An 18,867-nucleotide genomic window follows, 5' to 3' on the forward strand; every position below is an offset into this window, starting at 1 on the left:
CCTTTTAGTCTGTGCCGAGGACACGTTATCTTTCCAGATCACCAAAGTTTTCTCTGGTTATTACCAAACAATTTTGCTTTACTGCCGTTGCCTCGCAAGAATGCGATAGCAGGTCTGCAGTGCAACCATCCCCGTTTGAAAGGGATGAGAAAAAAACATCTTAAAAGCAGACAATAATTCCGAGATACAGATTATTCCTCCCATGGAAATAAATTATTTTGCATGTTGATTTCCTGCAAACCTGTGGGCTATGCATCCTGCTATTATATACACACGTATATCCTGCTGCCCTTTTTGGTTTTTTTTTAAAGTTTCCACACTCTCTGTTAACAGAAGATATTGCACATATTTTTCAATTTTTAAACCAGATTTGGGGGGAGAGGGGAACAATAAGAATTGTTCTGATCTTTTACCCTGACATTTGATTTGGTTTTAGAAGAAGATGAATCGGAGCTTTTAAAATGTAGAGAGGAAGCTCAAATCCTCCCAAGAAAATACAAGTGAAGAGTCTCACAAAGGCCTGGAGATTTGGGGTGCTTTAATTTGGGGGGGGTGCCAGCACTTTCTGAATATCAGACCCTTTTAAGGTATCTCAAGACAGGCACCCAAAACCGCTTGGAAATCTCAGGTGAAGTCAGTGTAGAGTCAAGAAGACTTCACACCGCCAGGGACTTTTGGAGTGAACATCCTCACATCTTTTTTTCTAACAAACCCACAACTTTTTGCCAAAAGCCAGAGTCCAAATGTTCTCGATTCTGCAGTACCCCTAAAAAAAAAAGCAAGGTCCAAAGCCCTTTCTCTCCGTCTGCCTCTCAGGTCAAAGTCTATATATTTCCAGATCCTCCACTCCCCCTCTGTCGAATCAGAAATGATGTTCTCTGGGGCTTTTCCCCGCAGAAAAATAACAACAACAACCGTTAGTTAGTTAGTTAGTTAGTTTAGTTAGTTAATAAGCCAGAAGACTCCAGTCTGAGAGGTTTTTCACATGTGAGAGGGGCGCCTGGAACCTTTGGAACTAGTACGAGCTCCCTAACAGAAGAGTGGAAATTAGATAGATCTCTGCCCCTGGACCTACCACTGACCCGTGAACCAACTTCTCAATGTTAAGGGCAGCTTTAAGGTATTTCCAGCCGCTTTCTCTCACCCCTTCCCCCACGATGGGGTCATTCAGAGAATTAAGCAGAGCGGGCACACACACACACACCCGGCCCCCTTCCTCAGAACCAGGAAAATATTTGTACAGATGTAACCAAAACAGTGGTGGCTGATTCTCTCTCTCTCTCTCTCACACACACACACACACACACCCCTCCTCCCAAATTCACTGCAACTGCGGACCATTTTTATCTCCTCTGGAAGCATTCAAGGCAGCATCTGACCAAGAATGCAGCTTTATGCAAGCGAAGAGAAGCATTTCCACAGACGGGCCCCAAAACTGGATTTGAGGAGGTGGGGGAGAGAGAGGAAACAGTGAGTAATTGAGTGGAAAAGCCAGTCAGAGCAGCATTAGCCTGCTAGTCCTTCTTGCTTTCTCGGAGCTATAAATAAAAAACAAACCAGCCACCAAGTACCCCTACGCAGCTGAACAGAACACTCCACGCTAGATTAACTGTCCCTTGTCCTCCAGGGCTAACGGAGAGCCGTAGTATTCAGCAATTCTATACAAAGGGCCAGATTCTGCTCTAATTTACCCTGGTCTGAAGGCAGAGCCAGTCAATGAAGCTGCTGCTGATTTCGAGGAAGAGAATTGAGTTTTTTTCTATATTTCAGGGAACAGGCGGCAGTTCAGAAACCCCTGCTATTAGAGTGTACATGTCTCTGGATCATTAGGGTTTGTCCATAACATGCACAAGTTCAAAGAGACTCAGACTTAAGAGCAGCTCATGGAAATGCTGTCAGGAAGTCCCAGGGGTGAATTCCAAGGCAGCAGGGAACTTTGTCAGAACCAGCAAGCCCCATTCTCCAACATGTCCTCAGACAAAACTTCGATTGACTTCTCCAGTTTAGCCCAAATAGGATCGGGCCCCCTCACTGTGAGTTTTTAAAGGCTGTTTGGGGATCGTTTTATTCTTCGCATTTTTTCTCTAAAGTTCTTCCAAGGAATTTGTATTAAAAAATCCAAGAGATCAAACTGGATCTTTTTTGCAGCCCTTGAGCTTTACAGTTTATACTGTTGGGGGGGGGGGGAGTCATTTTCCTTTTCTTTCTTTCTTTCCCCCTTTTCCCTTTTAGGTGCTTAATTTACTCAACAGAGCAGAAAGGGACAGAATCAATAAAAAATCTCATCTGGCTGCTGCAGGTTTCTCCAGCTCCAGAAGAGGACTTGCTACAGAATCTAGCCCTGCCAGAAGCAGTTGTGGGAGTCCAGGGCAACGTGTATTTGTTAGTAATTAAGTATTTTTCCAGTGAAAAACCCTTGGCATCACATCTGTTGGTGACAAGCATATTGGCTGCAGCAGTCTGGAGAGGTTTGGAGGCTGAGTTGTGTTAGACACCACAATCAATGACATGACAGCAAATTCCCACAGTCCATCTGCCTGTGTAAATCACTAGCATGCAGAGAAGAGGTGCCAAATATTCAAAAGAGGTGATGATGGGTCCCGATTTTCAAGTGCTGGGCATCAGATTTTCCAAAGAGCCCAACTCAACTTTAGCCATCGAAATAAGGGCAAGATTTTCAACAACAACAAAAAGGGGGCGTGGGGGGGTCCAGCACCCAGCGTGACGATTTGGCCGCTTATTTTGGTGCCTACATGAGAGCAGAGTTCTTTTGAAAATCTGGCGCACTGCGCTCAGTCCAGGCTAGCAGTGCACTGAGGGTGGATACAGGTATCTGGAGTAAACTCACTTTTTATTTTGGAAGACAGGGATGGTGGTGGTGGTGGGGGGGTGATGCTCCAGTGGAAGAAGTGGCAAAGCTCTGCTCTGCGCTTCAGTGGTAGCAGGGAATCACCCCTCTTAGTTCTCCCAGTAGCGGCTCAATTGCTCCCCAATGGGCTGCTGTCACTTTTCAATCCGGTTGAGCGGTGGGCTAGCTTTTCGGTGGGTTTCCCTGGGAGGTTCCTAGTCCGGGAGAACTTTTCTAATGATGCTTGTTTGAAAATGAAGCGCCCTCCGCGTGGAGGTAAAAGGAATTTGGAATTTCCAGGTCTGATCTTGGCTTATTTGTGATCTGATGTTATTTGTTTGTTTTGTCTTTCCACGCAGCGTAGTTAATCATTATTAACAGACCACAAGGTCTGAAGGCAGAAGCTGGCTAGGCCTGGGAGTGAAAGTTCCAGCCACTGGGCCTTGAGAATTAGAGACACTTTACGGGTTCTGTTGTTGAAGCTGTTCCCAATACACATTGGAAAGGGGCGATTGGGGTCACGGGTACAGGTGTGTGATTGGCCAGCATCCGAAAGGAAGAGAGCCGGAGAAGGTGAGTCTATGTTCCCAGATGGCAATTCGCACCACCCGAAGGCAGGGGAGGGTGGTCTATGAACTCAGTGGTGCACTTCAACCCAAGGGGTGAATTTCACCTTCCCGGGAGTCCTTTTCCCCTGCTCCCAAGCTCGCCGGGACAGCGGTTCGCCACTCCCAGCCGTTGCAGAGAAAGGAGACAGAGTTTGCGGGGAGTGCGGGAGGACATTTCAAAGTCCCCCATAACTTCCAGCCATAAGGAAACCTTTCATCAAACCGAACCCTAAGTCCTTGTTGCCTTGTAGCAGTGATTTGCACCATCTCTGGTCCAACTAAAAGTGGATTCTCTAGACAGCTGTCACCCCCTCCTTCCTCTCTGTCTGCCCCAGCTAAGAAATAACCCCCAAGTCCCTCCTTTTGCATGTCATTCTAAAACTTGTCAAGTCAGCGGGGAAGCCGTCCAGCAATGGTACAATATTCGAAGGCAGGAGGAATCCCCCAGACACAAAACACACACAACACCTCAAGCTGCGAAGCCGCTCACTGCACACGGTCAACCTGGCGAACAACCAACCCAGGTGCAAACCTGCCATTCGCAAAGAAGCGGAGCTCGCTGGCTTATAAATGTTCTCTCTCTCTCTCTCTCTCTCTTCCCAGTCCCCCAGCCCCCACTCAGGACTATCGCAGGGACTTGTCGATAAATGTAAACAAAGGGATCGATCGCCGGGATCAAACGCTACGAGGTTTTGGTTTGTCGAAGTTTACATCCTCCTGTACGACCCCCTCTCCCGACTCCAGGCTGCGCAAGGGAGGTTCTCAGCTCCCTGAATGGAGCCTTCCATCCTGGATCCTAAGACAAGCCTCGAACCCACACGAGAAAAGTCCCTGTGGTTTGTCACCTCGGCCGGGGAAGAACATTTACACGGACACCTGCCCGGCCACTAGAAACGGTCCCAACGTTCTACGATGGAACGGGGTTCCCTCCATTCACAACTTGGATCCATCCCGCCTAAGACCATACACACGAGCGCGACTCCTGGGCACTCTGCGAAGGGGATGGCGAATCTTGAACTCAGGGGTCTGATTTCAAAAGGCAAAACCAGCCTCATTTCCCTCAAGAATTGGCTCACTACTACAAAAGCCCCTTGCCAGGAGATTTCTCCCCGTCCTGCCCCAGCAATATCAAACAGAACATCGATCCCCTTTGCAGAGGGTTTTGGGGTTTTTTTTTGTTTGTTTTGGAGTTTGGTTTTTTTTTTTTTTTTTGGTTACACAAGCGTTATTTCATGCAGCTTTTTCTCCAAACAAAGCAGGCTTTGTGCGCAGACGCTCCATAATAATGATGATAATACAATCTGGGGTGAGGAGAGAATATTTCCATCACATAGCTCTGATGGCTAAACTGGGGAAGGAGAAAGGGACCTACATAATTATAAAACCTTCCCTCTATCCCACACATTTCCCTCCCCCCAGAAAAAATATATGCCTTCCAGAAAGAGTTCCATAGACAAAGGGAAAGTAACTCTTTAATGGGAAGGGAAATATATATAAATGTCTCCCTATCCAAGAACTCCTTCCTTGAATTCTGGAGGGAAAGCTATAGAAATAGAGGGTCTTTGACTCTTTGACTCTTGGAGGGGTCGGGAATTCTTTATTTTATTTGTTTATTCTGTCCCAAAGTAAGAAGAATGCCCCCCCCTTTAATGAAAAAAGGTGACATGGAAACAAGGGGGCGGGGGAGGAGAGCCCCTTTCCTGCCCAGCCTCCCCTTCCCCCCCAAGCTGAGCTATGGGCTCATTTCGCTATTCTATTGCAATCTATTATTCATCAGGCATGGAGGGGCGATCCGGGCTAATTAGCTGCGAGGTGTCCACACGTAGTTGGGGAGGGAGAAAGACAGAAAAGGGAAAAGGCCCTGGCGGGATCTCAATGGGGATTGATTTATTGTTTGTTTGCGTGGTGGGGTCGCGGGGGAGATGAGTGGCAAAGTGGATTTTAATTCCTACATCTCCTTTCTCTCTTTCTGATGTAAGAAACGGAGCCCCATTCAGATAGCTTCGTTGGACTTCCATATTGATTCGCAAAACATCGCGACAATTAAAACCAAAAGAAAATGCCCCCCCGCTTCCCCCCGCAGCTCCGCTTGACTCTGTTGCCACGATTTCACCCCCACCTCCTACCCCACCAGTGTCTCCTGGCAAATCCCTTGCGGCCACCGGTGGGGGTGGTAAATTATTTCGCTATTTATTTGTTTTAACACGAGCGGATGGGACCCAGATGACTTCGGGAATGACAGAAAAACAAGGACTCCCTTCCTCTCTCTCTCTCTCTCTCTCTTTCCACACACACACCCCTCTTCTCTCTGTCGGTCCCCTCTGGGTTCAGGTCCCAGGCTCTGGAATCCCCACCCCGCCCGAGGGGGGCGCCCAGGAACAATACAATCACTGTCTCGTAAACTTGGGGGCCTTCCCCCCCCCCCCAAGCTTCCCCAGATTCATTTTCTATCCAACCGTGGAGAGACCGCGCCATATTGCTCCAACAGATCAGTTCCTAAGACCCCCCCCCCCGTACCACCCATGCCCATGCGCCCTTGGGCATGTCTTGCGCGCCCCTTGCCCTTTGCGCGCTTACAATGTGGCCATCCCGGGGGGTGGGGTAGTTCCTGGGGGCTCGTTGGGGGGTCGGGCTCGGCAGGGTGCTGTCAAAGCCGGTTCCCTCTCCTCAAACCCCCTTCTCCCTTGCCCCCCCCCCCAGCCGCCACACACACACACCGGGGCAGCCCCCGCCCGGCTGCCAGCCTCCCTGCGTCTGGGCCAAAGAAAAGGGGGAAAAGAGAAGGGATGCAAAAAGTTAGGCGTGCCAATCGGAGAGAGAGAAGGAGGCGACACCAGGCAAGAGCCAGCCGCCGGAGGAAGAAGCCAAGCGAGCGGGCACGGCGGAGCAGACAGCCTCCCCGGCTGGGGGAGAGTGGAGAGGTTGTGGGAGGGGAGGGGGGGGAGTGAACTGCCATGTACCCGGGGGGGGGGGGTGAATCTCATGCAAATTCTCCCCCCTCCCGACCCTGCCAGAAAACCAGCAGCAGCACAAAGAGAAAGATAGGAAGCCGGGCAGGAGATGGATAGCAAATAAACTGATCGGCCATCTTGAAAGCAGAGAGAGAGAGAGAGAGCGGAAAAATAGCAATGGAAGGAAGAAAAAACCAATCCCCGCAAGACAGACGATGTCACAGAAGCCGAGGCAGGGAGCTTGCAGCCTGGACCGCAGACGAGAGCCCTTCTCTGGAGGGGGGCGGGAGGGAGAGATCTCTTCCCTCCCCCTCCGCCCCCCAACACCCCCCGGGGCAAAAGGGATTTTAGGGGGAGGTGCGTCCCTACCTGATCCCGGATCTTTTCTGTGGGGAGGGGGCGAGCAGGGTTGGGGAAACAGAGAGCTCCCCCAAACCCCCCCTTTCTTTCCTGTTCTTTTTTTTTCTTTTTTCTTTTTCTTTTTTTTCTTTTCTTTTTTTTTTTTTTGGTGCCAAAACTGCGGAGCTGGAAGAAACGCGTCTCTGTAGCTGCTGATGGGATCCGATGGGAGGGGGGGGGCACAAAATGGCTTTTTTTTCCTTCCAGACAAGAGCTTGGCCCCGCCCCCTTTTGCCTCACGTGATCTCATTCCTTTAGGGTGTTTGCAAAGGGGCTGAGGTGCAAGAGAGGGAGGCGGGGGGGGGGAGACAAAAACTGAGATTTGTTTCCCCCTCACCTCAGGCATCCCCCCCCCCCCCAGGAGCATCCTGACACAGCCAGCAGCATCCACCGAGGCCAACCCCAGCCCAGAGACCCAGCCGCAGCCTCGGAACCTGGAACCATATGAAGCATGAGGTTCCAATCGGAACAAAAGCAGCCACGCTTTTCCCCCCATGCGGGGTGGGGGGGGGGAAGGGGCAGGGGGCTGGCAATCAATCGGAATCATAAGCAGGAAGAAATCCATGGGAGGATGAGACACAGAATCCCGACCTCTGCTCCCGGATTTTGCCGTTCAGGTCTGGGAGAGGTGAAGAAATTGCAGATGATCCAGAGCAACTTATGTTCCGTTTCCTTACAATCTCCAAGCAAACGATTTTTGTTTTATTTTATTTTTTTGCACCAGGAAAAATATATGTGTGTGTGTGTGTATTTCTCCCCCTTGCTCTCCGCTTTGTTTCCGTCCACAGACCAGCCAGGCACTGCTTAGAGTACTCCATGAAGGGAAATAGATTTAAAAGGCGCTGACATATCCTAGAAGACAGAGACACACGGGGATATTCCAGCTTGTCCAGTTCTGCACACACACACACAACGCACGTCTTTATTCGCCGCTCCCTCCTGGGCGGCTGTTGCGATCTCTCTTAAAACAAGGCTCGCAAATAAAAAGAATCAAATCAAATAAAGCAAAGGGATGAAATGAGACAATTTGAGGGGGTTTGTTGGGAAAGGACCTGGCTTTATTCCCTTTCCTCCCCGGAACATTTTGATTCCAACCCAACGCGTTAAGTTCCAAGCACAAAGCGACCTGCTGTCGACAACTTCATGCGATTTCTTTGGAGACTCTCTCCGCTGAAGTTTGGGAAAGTCCAGCCTTCAGAGACAAATAACCTGCCTCGGTGCTAGGTGTCTCCTTCCCTGAATTTGTTTTTAAACCACAGAGGCAGACTTTAGATTTTCTCCTCCCCCTTTTCACTGTTACCCTTTATAATTATTACGATCGTGTCACCATCCCTGTGGTCAGTACCAGATTTTCAAATATTCCCATTCGCTTCGTTTTCGTAGATCTACCTCGTGGTGGGTTTTCTAAAGACCCTTCAACTCCTTTATTTCTCCCTTCATGTTGTCCTTTGCCGAAGGGAGTGAGGGGTTATCCAAGGGGAATCGGGTTATCCAAGGTTATCCAAGGGGAACCAGGATTTCGACTTGCCGTGTCAACTTCATTCCCACCCCTCCTTGCGCCTCAACCTGTCGGGGTCAGCTTCAGCCTTGTCCTGTACCTCGTGTCTTCATTGACAGGAGTGCAAAGTGACTGTAAACCTGGTGGGGGTTTAAATGAAGGCGTGGGGCGAAGGGCAGAACAGAACCAAGCTCCTAGAAGTACACACACACTCACGAAGATGCATCCACATACGCGTGTCGAGGATATTTATTTAAACCCGCAAACAGGAAGCGCCTAAGATGACAAGGGTACCCCGTTCCGCCTCTTGTCTTGCTACATTTGTACGTGATTCCCACTGCATCACTTGCCCCTGTGTATTGGCTCTCGACTTCCCATGGTGATTTGCCGCTCCCATCATTTACTCCTGTGCTGATACACGGCAGTTAGATGGGCGGGGAAGGGGAGGTTGGTTTTCGATCTTAAACCAGAAGGCATCACCGGTTTCTATTTTGCAGCTGTAATCGGAGAAGGCGCCAAATGCTGGCTAAGTGTATTTCTGGGCCTTGTGGTAACTTTATCTTGCCTCTTAAAACCTCAAAAGTTCTCTCTGTTGTTCTTTCTTCCTTTTTTTCAAGCGAGCAGCCAGGTTTTCTTTACGTCAACAGCTGTAGCTGGCGTTGCTCTTGATCGAGTCTCTTCTGCGCTGCAAGGTGCTCCCAGGCGGGAGAAGACTTTAAAAAAGAAACGCAGCCCAAAGGGCAGGGCAGGGCAGGGCGGGGCGCGGGGGGGGGGAGTGGGAGGAAGGAAAAATTGATTCGTTCAGCGGAGTGTATTTCCAAGAGGCAATGAAGCCAAACGCATGAAGTGATTGCAATCAGCAGGGACCTCTTCTGACTAGTTGGACACTGTCCAAAAGCAAAGATTCCGAAAATACAGTCTACCCCGCACCCCAACACTCCTCTCCCCACGGCTCCTAAAAAAAGAAATTGACACGAGTACATTTTAACATTTTACGAGCTGGAAAGTTTTTGTTGGCAAAGTTAGAACCACTCGTCCCAAGTGACTGCAGAATCTAGCACCAGAAAGGACCATTTCTTGCAGTTTTTTAAAGTTGTGTCCTTTCCCTGAACATATTCTGAGCGCGAAAGTGCTTCAGAATAAAACTAGATTTTTTTAATTAATGTAATTAAGTCACTGTCATAGCAAAGGGGTTTTTATTTGGCCCAAACCCCAGATTAGTAAATTGCACATTTGTTGCTAACTCTTTAATAAGCTTTATAATATAAAGTAACTGGTTCACATCTATTTTATTGTATTCTCTCGTGTTTTTCCTTGGGACAAAGAGAAGGGATATGTTAAGGCAACAATTGTACGGGAACAATATTAACTTTCCAAAATACTTTTGCCCACAGCTCCTACTTTGTTTAGCTTGAAAAGGGGGGAAACACCATGAATTTGTCAATTGAGCCCTGTGTACAAATAATCATGGCATGGCACCTGATTAGTGGGATGGATTTTTTTAGGATCTGGGGAAGAGGATTTACATACTGACATCACGTGCGTCTAGGGAGGCAGAACTATTTAGTGCCAGCCTAAATATAACGTTTTAATAAGCAGGCGACATGAAAATGAATTGTGATCGAGAACTCTGTGTCAGATCTGTAGTATACACTGTTCATTCATCTTATTTTAGTTTTAAAACTTATCGGTCGGTTTGCAGGTCCGGCCATTAGATTCAGCTGTGTTATCAGTTAAACTCCGATGGGTGACCAAAAGGAAAGGTGCTTTTCCCCTCTCGTCCGTTTTCCCTTGCATTTGCCTACCTAATGAGACCAACAAGCCAACTACTTTCTCTCCCGCCGTTTACACCCATATGTGCATCGCACTATAGACGAGGACACCTTTTTTTGGTGACAGGACTGCAGAAAGTTCGCGGATTCCCCCCTCCCCCCCCCAATAGACAAGAGACACTGTTGGGTTTGGTTTGTTTGGGGTTTTTTTTTAGCATTAATCTCTTGTGGGATTGAAAAAACAAGGTCAGCCACAGAGTACTTTCCTTATTGCCATTCGTATGTGGGGGGGAGAAAGAAAAATCACTTCGTCTCTAGGGGTTGCCGAATAGAAACGTTCAGAGAAAGACACAGATCTCCTCTCATCCTGTAAACTTTCTCTCCTGCATCCACAGGGTGCGTTATCGGGTTAGAATCTCTCCCTCTCTCTTTTGGCGGGGACGGCTCTCCCTCCAGTGGGAGCTGCACGCTTAATGGACGCTTCTTTAATAAACGGACCCTGTGTGTGCGCGTCTTGACCGTTTCATGAAACACAGACTCCTCCTTCGGTCTAGTGCTTTGTCGCACAGCCCCGTCCCCAGACGCACACCCCTGCGCTGCTGGCCAAAGCGCCCTTGACTGAAATCTGTGCCGGTTTCTTTCCCGGGCGACAGGAACCCTGCAAACACAACCCCACCACGCCTTGGGATCACTGGCCCACTGGGCTCGCCTGCCCCGTGCAAGGGTGTACCCCCCTGACCTGCGTGCAGAGCAGCCCTTGGTTGCAATTTAAACCCACAGGAGCTGCCGCGGCTACTCGCTCTCTCAGAACATATCCAGTGGTCACTTCGGATCAAGCCCCCTCGAGTCCATAGACTCACACTGTACAACGCCCTTTCTACACGTTCACACGCACCCCGGCTGCTCGTTGGCGCGACGGTTCGTAGATCTAAAAGAGAGGCAACCAAACCCTAACTATGTGAGTTACTGTTCACAGCCTGCCCGGGGTACAGAAAACTGCTTCCCCTTGCCTGGCAGGATGGTTCTTTGAGAGCTGGGGCCAAAGCGGTGTCTGGTTTTCTACAGACATGAGGGGCTGGGTCTGTCTCCTCCGTTAGTGCCTGTCTGGGCTCATCCCTCCAGCCCCATCAATGGCTGGTGGGGAAAGGGAGGAGGCTCTGGAGTCCAGGGAAATAGCTGGTGGGTGTCGGGGATGGGGTTGTAATTCGGAGGCTCTATGGGATTCAATCGGGCTCCGCTTAAAATTAAATACCGTGATTGGCCATTATCTCAGTTAGCAGCCCCGCCACAATTAGCAAACTATAGGATGGTATTTAATTGGGCTTTAGGGCGTTGGCTTCCTTACAAGCGCAGCCTGCGACGGCTGATTGGCGCTCGGGTGAGGGATCCCTGCTGTGGAGGGGAACCGAATGGAAATCGGTTCCAAGGAAAGCTCCAGAGAAGGCTCGGGAAGGAAGGCGGGTGTCCATCTCCTTAGCCTGCCGTCTTGTCTGAGGGGGGCGTCAGGCTTGGGACAGACCCATCTCCAAGAGACCCAAACGCCCCAGCCCACTTCCCTGCAAGTGTTGCAGTTTGATTTCAAGCCACACCGGTTTTAGGAGGGGGGAGTAGGCACCCCATGTCCTGCACGGGGAGGCAGATCCTCAGTGTAAACGGGCATAACTTTTTTTTTTTTGTACCCGCCGGGGATCTAATTAAAGGTCTTCAAAGGTTGCTTTGCATGTTTGTAGTGAATCTCTCTCTCTCTCTCCATCCCCATCCACCCCATCTTTCTTTCTTTCTTTTCTAACATTGCTAAAAGTATTAATTTTCCCCGATGTGGGAATTGTCTATTCTCGCTCTCTCTCACAGATTAAATTACATCCATATAGTATAAATCGCCCGGGACAAAATATCTTTTCAAAGGGAGATTTGTAAGCGGGGTGCGTTCACACTGCACCAGATCCGGTCAGAGGCAGCAGACTCCCCACATCTGCCGGTTCGCCGAGAGCTGGTATTCCCCTCCTGCAATCTGGGGTGCTGTGTGCCCAGAATCCTGGGGGCCTCAGTCAGCAACGCGAGTCGTTCTTTAAATAGTTTACTATTTTCTTCACTCCGTCCATCCTTTGGAGAGGTGCTAAGATCCCCAGATAGCTCATCTTCCCACGCAATACACTGAGCCTCTGAGCACAGGAAAGAAGCCAGAACTAAGGTTTTAGTTTCGGTCCTGCTGTCCACGTAATTTCTCCCCAGTTTGAGGAGCTGGTGCCCTGAGTTGGGAAGCTGCACCTAAAGCGACTCGGCATGTCTTCTTCCAGGGAGAGGTGCTGGGATGGGATGCATGGGGGAAGGGGGAGAGAGAGAGAGAGAGAAAGAAAGAAATACCTGCAAAAGGCATTTGGCCAGATCCTGGGAGGTATGAAAGTCCGCTAAGAGAAGCAGGAGCTGCGGGACAAAGTGGTGGTTGGTTGCCCCAACCCTGAACTTTCCCCTGAGGCAAACCTGCCCTTGCCTTCCCTTTAGAACCTCAGGGGGAGGTTTGCCCCGGGTGAGAACAAGGGGGCTGGGCCCAGAGAGTTTCTATGAAATAAATAAATTAAATAAACAAGCAAGCAAACAAACATCAAAATATCTTAGCTAGGTGACAGCTGTTTTCCTCCTCTGCTGTCGCTTGGAAAACAGGGGTCGGAGGCTGGCCAGAGGGAGCGGGGAGCTAGAGGAGAGATGGGATGGCTAAAGATACTATTTTTCCTTGTTTCAGAGTAACAGCCGTGTTAGTCTGTATTCGCAAAAAGAAAAGGGGCTGTGGCACCTTAGAGACTAACCAATTTATTTGAGCATAAGCTTTCGTGAGCTACAGCTCACTTCATCGGATGCATTCAGTGGAAACTGCAGAAGACTGCTGTTTCCACAGTATGCATCCGATGAAGAGAGCTGTAGCTCACGAAAGCTCATGCTTACATGAATTGGTTAATCTCTAAGGTGCCACAGCCCCTTTTCTTTTTCCTTGCTTCCTCTATGAATATTTCACAGAGCTGGGCTGTATCTGGGGGTACACAAACCTGTGTCCACAATAGATAAATATGCAGGCGTTATCACACACTCATAAACATACCACACACACACATTCCTTGCCGCTTGCTAAAGAGACTACGTACCAACTCCCCAGTTTACAGACAGTGGTTTGTTTTTCTTTCTTTACTGCCCTAGTTAAACCGGTTAGGTTATAGTTCTAAGCTGTTGAAGGGCATTCTGGTTGGATGACAGGGCTGTTTGGAAACCGATGAGTGCACAGATGAGCAAGGGGCAGTCTGAACTAAATGTGTCCAAAGTTTTGCCCGTGCCCCTTTCCGGTACGCGGTCTTTGGAGTCGACTTTCCTCGACGGTGTGATACCTTTTTACAGGATCCCCATGGGAACAGATATTTCCCTGTGCAGACCGGATGTTTCATACATGCACCAAGGACTCCCCAGCCCCGTCTGATTTTGGTTCAAGCCCACAGGACAGATGCACCCACAAAGCGCCTGGACGCAGCCTGCGAGCAGCAAGACAATCTGCCGGGCGGGCAGGAAAGCCCCAGACTCCGCAAAAAGCTGGCTGCCAAGAAGGCTTTGCGTGGGGGACATGAACACGGGGAGGAGGATGTCACAGGTCATGCCAAGCCCTTCCGGAATGGGCACCCCAGTGCGATGCTGCTGCTCCTAATGGTCTGGTTCTTTCAAGGCACCAGCTGCCTGTTTAGGAGGCACATCGAAATAAAGCAACGGCCCAATCTGCAAATGTCCGGGCCCGATCCTGCGCCCGTTGAAGTAAATGGCAAAGCCCTCCTGGGTTGCAATAGGTGCAGGACCAAGGCCCTCTTTCTTCTGGACCCCCTGGCTCCCAATGGGAAAGGAAAAGCTTCTCTGTAGCTTATTCCGTGTTATGGGTTGTACCAACTGCCGGGGAGAGTGTCCCCTTGTCAGCGTTCACCATTTCTCAAGGGGGCGAGACCCTAATAATGACGCCCGTAGAAAGTCTTACCAGAATTTCCAGAAACACAGAGATAAAATGAAACATAAGGGTTTCCTGATCTGGTGACAAAAATCTTTAAAATTCTCTCTCTCTCTCTCACGCACACGCACACACACATCTTTCTCTCTCTGTTACACACACACACATCCACACACACTCGCCAGGTCATTTCTCAAAGGCATGGGCACCTGCTGGTCTATGGCGCAGGCAGCCTGTTGCGATATGGATTAAGGACCCAGTCAAGCCAGTCCTTCCTCCTAAGAGTTCCACTCAGTTGCCAACTCGACATTTTTGGTGGCTTCTGGCAAGTCGGCCTCATCGACCCATGCCCATCGCTGCTAACTGGCAGAGCCAACCTGCAAGGAAAGTCACCCACCCAGCCAGTCTCCTTGTTAATGCTCTCCTCCAGCTTCTGAATAGCAATCATCTTTCAGGAAGCTGAGGGGTGTAGATGTGATCTAATCTAATCCAGTTTGATGGACAAATAGGTAAAACTTGACAATGATATACACACATGTCATACACGTGATTTTATATAGACTCATCTCATATCATGTATCAAAATTTACAGATGGATCTTCTAGCTTCCTTAGTTGCTTTAATTGGTGCTGGTGTATATGGTATGTTGTATATAGCACATTATTATATACACACATATATAGAAAGGGTGTGTTTCCGTGTCTGTACCCACACACACATCATTACTCATCTATCTATGCACACACAAGTTAAATATCTTGTGTCTCATATAATCTGAGCTAGCTTTCTGTATAGACCGATACAGAGCTAGATAATGTTATATACACAGATACGTAGACTTGATGTGTGTGGACTTAGATAAACATGATCTGGGATGTATGTGTATATGACATACACATGATATATAGAAAGGGTGAGTGTGTATATACATCATACGTATTTATCTGTACACAAATATCATATCTATCTATACACTCATCAGGTCTATGTAACTGTGTATATAACATTATCTAGCTCTGTATCTGTCTACACCGAAAGCAAGCTCAGATTAAATGAGACCCAACTATATTTATAATGAACACGCACACACATCTTTGTGTATCCGTGTACATAATTGTTTTCCACTCCTGTCTAGCTAGATGGACAAACAGCTACCATTAGACAATTATATAAATACATGTTACAACATGTTTGCTTATCATCTTGCTAGACCTGTGCATACACAGATGTTTGCAGGTGGACGTTCAAGAATCTCAATTGCTCTCACTGATGTCTACCATATATAAAACATTGTTATATAGACAAGTATGTGTGTGTACATCATATGTATTTATCTATCATACATATTTATCTAAGTACACACACAGATCTATCTATCAGACGTATGTTTATCTAAGTCCACACACATCAAGTCTAGGTATCTGTGTATATAACATTATCTAGCTCTGTATCTGTCTATACAGAAAGCTAGCTCAGATTACATGAGACACAATATATGTAACACATCTTTGTGTCTCTATAGACATAATTTTTGCCTATCTCCCCTCCTCCCTCGCCCCCCCCCCAAATAATTCCTGGCTCTGACAGCCACTAAAAACCATCATAAATTAGCAGAATTGCTTTTTGTTCGGGTTCCCTAATCTCTCTGCCCGTGATTTCCCCATTTGCTGGCAAAATGCGCATTCAATCGCAGGAGCCCATTGGCTGGATTTAGATCGCTGACGCAGTCTTCCACCCAATCAGGGTCCAAGAGCTGGCACCTCTTGGAGCCGGCGCTTCCTCTTACTAAATATGGCTCTATTTTTGTAAGGGCGAGCGGCTGATGCTGGTCTGCTTTGTTCCTCCTTCCTGCTGCCTGCTGGCTGGAAAGAAAGAACAGATCAGTTTTAAAAACAACCCAGTAAGGTGGACAGTAAGAGGCGGGTAGATTTGATCCCTCTCTTCATTTGGGAGGGAAACAATAAGGCCGGTGGATGAAGAATTAATTACTTCGATGCTTCAGCTAGCAAAAGCAAGAAAAGCCACCGAAGACCCTTCCTCAGACTTTCCCACCGAGTCTCAGAGAGTCCTACCAATACAGTCAGGAGGTCTCATTCCTGAGCTTTGAGGAGACTTTCTTAATGGTGTGTGTGGTGGGAGGAGTGGGGGTAAGGTGGTGTGTTGTGTGGGCTTTTGTGTATTTTGTGTGGGTGTGTGTTTCTGTGTGTATATTTCTGTGTCTCTGTTTGGTGTGTGTGTTTTGTGGGCTGTCTATTAGAGTCGATGATTTGTGTGTGTTGGTGTTTTATGTGCGTGTGTGTCCTTGTGAGAGTGTGCATTCAATTGTTCAAGGTTCTCCCAGGAATTAGTTTTCAAGGATTGTCTCGGAAATATTTGCCATACGGTCTCCAGGACGAGCATCGAGCCATTTCTTTCATATCCTGTTTACCAAAAGCAGGAGGAGAATATGGCAATTTCTCGGAGACAGATTCTTCCAGCTTTCCTTACAGTGCTCCGGATTGACACCGGTGTGAGAGACCACAAGATTTGATTTGCCCCTCTTCTGATCTACTGACACCGTGGAAACAAACACTAGGGTTGAAATCCAGACCCACTGAAGTCAATGGGAGGTTCTCCCACTTACTTAACTGGTGCAGGGATTTCATTCAACCTGGAGAGGTGTGTGTAAATGACAGAGAGATCTGGTTCGCTTATAGAAACACCAGATCATTCACCTTGCCCCATCTTCCTCTTGTATCTACAAATAATTATTCTGTCATACTCAAATTTAAATAAACCTTTCTTATTTGCTCCTATATCACACTTCCCATTCTGTATAGGGAAAAATCATATATTCTATATACTTCCTTCATCGTGTGTGTGTGTTTATTGAATTGAAAAAATATTTTAATGTATTTATATCTCCTCCCTGATCTCTCTCTCTCTGACCGCTCCCTCTGGAGGGATGTATTGGGTAGAACAGAATCTACTTGATAAATAAAAGGGCTCTGAATTATGCTTAGTTGGGGGCTCCATTTCTCTGTCCATATCCAGGCAAAATTCCGTGGGAGTTTTTCTCTGAATCAGGATGTCAGGATCTGGCCCATAATATGTTTCAGTCAGTACGGAATCTGGGTAAGCTTCCAGGAGCAGGCGAATTGAAAGAGAAAGAAACCCGTATATAAGAAAGCAACTAGGTCAAAATTATTCTAAATAGGCAGCAACATACCCAGGAAATAAAGCCCACACGAAAAAATGGGTCCGTCATCTGGTGTTACTGCAGTCTGTCTCCCAAACAGAGTGAGTTACCCAGGTCGATAGATGAGGGGTGGGGGGGGGTCGCTGAGCACATAAACACGTGTTCTGTCTAAAGCCCCGATCCTGCAAACCTTTACCCACGTGCTGAAGTTTACCACATGTGCCCAAGTGTGCAAACGTGGATCAGAGCCTAAATCCCTTGTGCCATCCCATTCTGCAATCAGGATCCATACTAAAGGCACCAGGAGAATCCAAAGGTAACACAGGTAAGGTCCACGCATTGCTTTCTACTTTACTGTTTTAAAAAAAAAAATTCACCTTCGCTCTGAAATAGAAGAATTGGCCGAGGAAGAACTAAGCGCGGGCGCGGATGGAGGCAAAGAGCCTTTGACTGGAAACACCTTCCATTCGTCTCGGGGCCACGGGGCTAGTCACTCCTCCTGGGCCCTGGCGGGATGGGAAACGGATGCTTTGCTGGAGCCTCCTGCTAGGAAAACATACAGAGCAATTCTCCAGGGGGAATCAAAGAGCTGCTTTGTGCGTGCTCACGCTGTGTGTAGGGCGAACTGTAAACGCCCAGAGACGTGGACATATTTGTGATGGAATCTACCTCGTCCAGGGCAGACATTTGCCGAGACACGTGGCTGGAAGGATACGTAGATCAGGAGCTCAGAACTAATCTCAATTTCCGATCGATCGATCGAAAACTGAAGTTAGTCCTGAGTTGCAAATAAAATATTGTAACTCAAATGAATATGAATTAGATGAACCAAAGAAAGGTGGTTTGTGTTGCTTGGGTCACACCCCCTCACCCCCTGTAGCTCGCGTCTAGAGAACACAGGAGTTGTTGCTCATCTTAATTAGATCTTAATCTTAATTCATCTTAATTAGATCGCTACAGATCGATATAGACATAAGGACATGGAAAACAGATCTTCAGACAAAAAATCACCTGCCTATGCGTGTGGAAGAACTTAGCTGGGAGTACAGAAATATGAATATTTTTTCTCCTTCTCTATATGTGTGTGTTTGTGTGTATGTGGTAATATAGGCGTCTGCCTACATACATAAGAACACAAGAGCGGCCAGACTGGGTCAGACCAAAGGTCCATCCAGCCCAGTGTCCTGTCTGCGGACAGTGGCCAGTGCCAGGTGCCCCAGAGGGAGTGAACCTAATAGGTAAAGATCAAGTGATCTCTCCCCTGCCATCCATCTCCACCCTCCGACAAACTGAGGCTAGGGACACCATACACATATCTATCAGTCTGTCTAGCTATCTGGACCTATGCGTACATGTCGTATTTATATGTGTGTGGATTGAGCGTTGACACGATTGATCAAAAGCCCTGGCGGGGATGATTTAGTTGGGGGTTGGTCCTGCTTTGAGCTAGATGACCTCCTGAGGTCCCTCCCCACCCTGATCTTCTCTGATTGTGATAGATCCACCGCAATCTCTGTGTTCCTGAATTGGACATCTATTTTTAAAGAATTCTTTTAACAACTTCTTCTCCAGGCAACTCAGAGTTCTTAAACTAGGGTGCAAGGATGCAGCTCGGCGCAATGATCTGCTCCAAGGGAACC

At 48.1% G+C, this 18,867-nt stretch overlaps 1 protein-coding gene across 2 annotated transcripts in view; it reads right to left on the reverse strand.

Annotated features, from left to right (window-relative positions):
* Positions 1-7,039, reverse strand: part of PCGF2 (polycomb group ring finger 2) — a 36,728-nt gene extending 29,689 nt beyond the window's left edge. The window contains exon 1 of one of the 2 annotated variants that reach the window (XM_073325751.1): positions 6,777-7,039. The gene's annotated coding sequence lies outside the window, so the exon portion shown is untranslated. The remainder of the gene's footprint in view (positions 1-6,776) is intronic. The other variant, XM_073325749.1, reaches the window with a different exon arrangement.
* Positions 7,040-18,867: the final 11,828 nt, after the last annotated feature.

The sequence above is a fragment of the Lepidochelys kempii genome, chromosome 27 (genome assembly GCF_965140265.1).
Source record: "Lepidochelys kempii isolate rLepKem1 chromosome 27, rLepKem1.hap2, whole genome shotgun sequence".
Lineage (NCBI taxonomy): Eukaryota > Metazoa > Chordata > Testudines > Cheloniidae > Lepidochelys > Lepidochelys kempii.